Raw genomic sequence first — 6074 nt, 5'->3', positions numbered from 1 at the left:
TTTTTTGTAAGGTTAATATTTGAAACTGCAAGGCTTTGGAAAACCAGGCCCTGTGAAGTACATTTGTTTTATGAATACTCTACAGCACAGGTCCTCAGGAGAACTTAAAAAACAGGTGAGGCTCATGCCTTCTTATTTGGGCATTCTCTGGCTCCTCTTACCATAGGCATTTGTCTTTTATTAAGCTTCTGATTTAATTTTCCTTTTTTTTTTCAAAAGCTTTTTTTTTTTTTTTTGTCTTTCTTTCTTCTTTCTACCTAAACCAATCATTCTAGACAACTTCACTTGCCATATGGATGGCCATCCAGTACTCCAGCCGCACATTCCTTGATTCGGGGCCTGCCGCCTCTCCTTATCTAGCAGTCTGCCCACACCTGTCCTGGACTTTATCATCAGCAGGAATGCTTACAAGCACTTGTATGACCCTCATATCACACTCTCTATTCTATCTATAGGATCTCTTTATAAATCAAATGCATCACTCTGAAACATTTTCAGGTTCAATAATGCACCTATTTTTTCTGTCTTTTGAATGGAATCTTTTGGCAGCTTTAGCTCTCCAGCCAAAATTCAGAAATAACTGGAAATCTTCTGAGACATGGAGCTATTTTATTGCCACAAAGCCTACGTTCTAAAGTAGTTCATTCAATGCTTATGTAATCTATATCAGTGCTTCTCAAATTTTAACATGCAAAAAAATCCCCTGTAGAGCTCATAAACACAGATTCCTGGGACCCTCCCTTCTACATATTCACTAGGTCTAGGGTGGAGCTGAAAATGTGAAGTTCTAGCAATCCCACAGGTGGTGCTGATTCTGTCCTGCTGGTTCACGGACCACACCTCAAGTAGTATATTTGTCTGTTTCTATTGCTTATAACAAAATACCTGGAATGGGTGATTTATAAAGAAAATAACTTATTGCTTACATTTTCAGAGGCTGGGAAGTCCAAAGTCCAGGGAACACATCTAATGAAGGCTTTCTTTGGTGGGGACTTGAGTGATGGCAGGGTATCACATTGAAAAATGGAGGAGTAGAGAGAGAAGAGACAGACTTTCCTCTCTTTTAAAACCCTCAGAACCATGTTCCTGATCACCGTTATTAATCCATTCACTACAACATGGTCCTACAATCCAATCACCTCTTCAGGGCTTCACCTTTCAATGACCATAATAGGACTCCCCAACCTCTTAACAGTCACAGTCGGGGCCACGTTTCTGATACATAAAACTTGGGGGACACAATTCAAGCTTCAGTGAGTTTGGGGGTGACAAAATTCAATCCACTACAGGTAACATGCAGTACTCTTACACTACACTTACAAGGAGAATGATTCTTCTGGTCTCCTCCTCTATAGACTATAAGAAGTAACATTGGATAACTGTAGCAAGAAAAGAGAAAACTGTTACAACTCTCCAATAGCAGCAAGAAGTAGCTGCAGAAATGGAGGAGAGAGAACTGTCTAGAGCCCTTTAGTCTCATAATAAGAACAAGCACTACCATTTATTGAGACCCTGTCATATACTGGGCAGTGTGCAGGTGCATCACAAATGTGCTCTCACTTAATCCTTAAAGCAACACTGCAAAGTGGATATTATGAACGCTCATTTTACATTTGTAGAAACTAACCCTCATTTGGTACAAGTACGCAATTTAGCTAAGGCCACCTCACTAATGCACTGTCATTTACATCTGTTTACATATAGTTGCAAAGCCCACACTCTTTCCACTCGTCAAACTGCATCCTAGTGACTGCATCCTGAGATTGAACTAAGCTTCACTTCATTCACTTAATTTCACCACAATAGAACCATTAATCCTAATGCCTTTGAATTATTCAGTCAATATTATATTTTGTTAAGGAGACAAGAAAAGACGTTTGTTTTTGGAATACTGTAAAAGAAAGTGGTTAAAAGAGAGATAGTTTGGCATTTAAGAATTTTAAGCATTAGTTACTAGGGAAATTAACCTATGTGGATTCTTTAACAGTGCTAGATAAATGTTCTCTTGCTGTGGTTGTGACTTATTGTGCAGAAGAGAAATGGTCCCACTTAAAAATCTACCTGCTCTTACCAGGAAATAGTTCCTCCAATATTATACCACAAGAGATGACTGTCCACATGCTGCATTCCAAAAGCCTACAAGCATTTCTCTCTTCTTCACCACCAATGCAGCCATGAAAACTGACTGGAAGTTTGGGTCATAATATTGACAAGTTACAAAATATTGCAGATACTTTGTTACTACCCAACTAAAGAAACAGAGTGCTTTGGGGAGTTTCAACACACTGAAAAAAGGCAAAGAGAATACATTCATCAGTAGCTGTGAGTCTGCAAAAATCTTTTGTGAAATGGAAGCTGTCCTCTTAGCCCAAGTGTGTGTCGATGGTGTCCCAAAAGGAACATTGGGATTTCCAGTAGTCAAAGTAGATCATAAAAAGTTGGGAGCAGAACCCAGATCAGACAGTGACAGTCCTAGGGATGAGTCCTGCCCATGCTGACCAGATTACCTAAAGGAACTGGCCTCATTACAGCAAAGCCACAGCACTATTGCAAGCCTTGGGCTATCCTTTCCCAGATTTAACCAACGGTTAAACCATAAATAGCTCTCAAAGAAAAAATCTCTTTTGGTTTATTTAATGCCTTCTAGTTATTAGAGAAAAATTCTTTAGTTCAGAGAAGTTATAAGATTTATTATTGTTTCCAATAGCATCTCAAGTAGCACTGTCCAGTGCAACTTTCTGTGATGATGAAATGTTTTGTCTGTGCTTTCCAGTAGAGTAGACACTAGCCATATGTGCTACTGAGTGCTTGGGACATGGCTAGTGGGACTGAAGAACTGAATTTTTATTTAATTTTAAATAGTTTAAATAGCATAAGTAACAGTGACTACTGTATTAGATATCACAGGTAGCATAGAATAGTGTTTAGTAGACTATATGACTAAAAATATCAGTGATAAAATGATGTGGTTACTTTGTTAATTACAGTTAAATTAGGAAGTGTTTCTTATCTGAACATGTTTCACATGTGAAAATTATTTCTCCTCATGTTTCACATGTGAAAATTATTTCTCCTTAGCACAGTTCCTAAGGTAGTTCATGAACTTTTCTCACTTATATTGGGTTCTGTTTTAGTGTAACTGAAGACTGTTTGGTACCTATGTGCTGTGGGTTATATGAACTATTAAGTGGAGTTCTCATCCTGTCTGATGTTACGCTTGAAGATGTGATGGACAAGCTTATCCAAGCAGATACACTGCTAGTCCTTGTTAACCACCCATCACCAGCTATACAACATGGAGTTATTAAAGTAAGGGTAAGTACAAAAGTCTTGTTTTCTTTCAGAAAAATGTATGTATTAATGAAAAATTTGAATATATATGTTGAAATAGATGTAAAGCTTTATTTTCTACTTAGGAATAATGAACTAATATAGTTTGTTACTTCTTACTCATGTTTTTGTATGTATTATAATCTAATTTTATATCCTTATATTGATTCATATCGATGTTTTTTAAACTACCAATAAATTAACATACATGATCTCTTAGTAAGTCTATTTTGCAAAAATTACAAGGAACACATGATTCACTAGACATTTCTCCTGCAGCGTAGTATCAAATTTTAACACGATTCACTAGACATTTCTCCTGCAGCATAGTATCAAATTTTAGGCATTTACTTCAGATCTTAGCTCAGATGTCACCTTTTCAGAGGACTACCCTGATCACCTTATCAAAATCACTTCCTCTAGCCCTACTCCGAATTTATATTCTGTGATAGCATCCTATATATGTTTTGTAATTATGTTTCGATTTATCTATATACTTGTTTTTTAATCTCCACACTGAAATATAAGCTGCATGAGGGTAGGCATCTTGTGTCTAGTATATAATAGGTACTAAATATATGGTTGAATGAATGAATGTTTGATATGAAAGGTTTCCATTAGAAAACAACCCAGTATTGAAATGGGCTTTTAAAGATTCTCATTTTCTTTAGTTCGTCTGGGTGTAGTATTGTTTAATCACTTGCAGTTCATCCCAGTATTTATTGAGCTCCCATTTCACGTGCAAGGCACTGGGCTAGTTGCTATATGGGATATAAAGGAGTACTATTAGCCACTACATTCAAGGAGTTTAAAGTCTAGTTGGGGAGTGAGTCACATACATAACCAAGTAAAGAAAAAGTAAGGAATTCTGTGATGAGTGCTGCAGTGGCAGGATTAATGAAGAATAGGAGCATGGGGAAATTGTTCTGAAGGGTGAAATAGGGAAGGATTCATGCAGAAGGCGTACTTTGTATTATGCTGTAAACATAGAAAGCTTTCTAAGTATGGAGATAAATAGATGTGTTTGGGGAAGAAAAGCCTATCACCACTGTGAGGGAGTGATCGAAGGGGAGAGAGAGTGGGAGTGTTCCACATTAGCAGGCTAGCATAGCAGTCCAGGGAGAAATGAGTTTCTTATCTGGAGTAGTGGGAAGTCAAAGGACAGACGGATTTGAGAGACGTTCGCTGGCATGAGAAAGAAGGACCTTCATAAGTAAAGGTGGGGAATCAGGAGTAGAAAAGTCAAAAGCGAGTTTATCCTTGAAGTCTAGAAGGTCCTTGGAAAAATTCTTACCTCAGACAAGCAAGCATGAGCCCCCACCTCTTGCGCATTTTCTGGCTCTAATTTTTCTGTCTTTTACAGAAATTAATTTCATCAACTTATACATTTTCCCCTTTCATCAAGAGCTTTATTTGAAATCATCACTGATAAATAGGTCTAATGCCAGATTTTATGTGTTCCTTGTTTCTGGGATGAACATGTTCCAGTCAGTGGATCTGGTCTCAAATTGGGGGTAATGAACTGCTGTAAGTCAGTGTCAGGAGCCTTGTAATTACATGTGAGAAATGAAGAGGACTTAAACAGTTCCTTTTGGCCTGGGTTGTCTGGATTTTATCTTTAAGTTTGATTTATGTAATTTTTAGGCATTTGTTATCTCACGGCACTGGGCAAACATTATTTTGTCAGGAATGGCATTTCTATACAGACTTAATAAATGAGTACACAGTTTAAAAAAGAAATGCAAAGTAAAAATACCAGAAACATGACCATTCCAGGATGTGTAATGGTTTTAAGCCATTAATTAGACTTAAAGGCATTCGAGTAAATCAATGGCAGTGGAGAACTAGGTGAGGCTTACAGTAGCCTTGTGGCTTGTTCTCTTATTTTATGCAACTGAATCCCAATTGCCCCCAGAGGAGTTTACTAAGGCACGATATGTAGTGTTAGCAATAACATAGACAACATCTTGAGCTAATAATCAAGAACAATTCTATTATCTGAGACTCCCCTGGCTAGAGATGTTAACGTGCTGTTGCTCAGCAATAGCTTTTACAATGGAATCTGCAAAAATTCATAGCGCAGCGGCTAGGTTTCTTATCATTCCTTCATTAGTATCTAATATATGTGGTTGAAGATATCTGCCAAAGGAAGCTAATCTAGAATTCCATAATTCACCAAGCAAAACACACTTGACCCCTTGGTGTAGTGGGTGGGGACTAGTACAATGAATATTCCATTCAGCTTTAGACTCATTATGTATTGATAACAGAGCAGTCAAACATCCCAATCCACATTGGCCTCCTTCTGTCCAGCTGACTAAACATTTAGAAGCCCAAATTGAGGTATCCCACCTACAGAAGGAAATGTGCCTGATGCAAGGACAAACAATTCTGCCTTCTGTGAATTATTATATGTAATGAAATTAAACCAGGAGTTAGTTTTATTGCTATATATTGTTAATGATGACTCCTTTGGGGATTAGTTTCAATAACATTTTAAAAATATCTTAGGGAGACAAAAGGAACGTTTTAAGAAGGAAGAACCATAACACATTTCTAGGGTCCTGAAACTGGATAAAGCCTTGGCTTGACTCTCCCAGTGGCCTAAGCCAGAGGGCTTCCCAAACCATCTGGTCTCTGGATTGTTCATATTCTGGTTCCCCAAAGCAGAGAGATAAGGCCTGAGATGCTCTTGCCATGAGTCCAGAGAGTCTAGAACCCACCAGACCCTCATTATTTTTTTT

Source organism: Galeopterus variegatus, unplaced genomic scaffold (genome assembly GCF_000696425.1).
Source record: "Galeopterus variegatus unplaced genomic scaffold, G_variegatus-3.0.2 Scaffold14992, whole genome shotgun sequence".
Classification (NCBI taxonomy): domain Eukaryota; kingdom Metazoa; phylum Chordata; class Mammalia; order Dermoptera; family Cynocephalidae; genus Galeopterus; species Galeopterus variegatus.
This window is presented reverse-complemented; position numbering follows the sequence as displayed.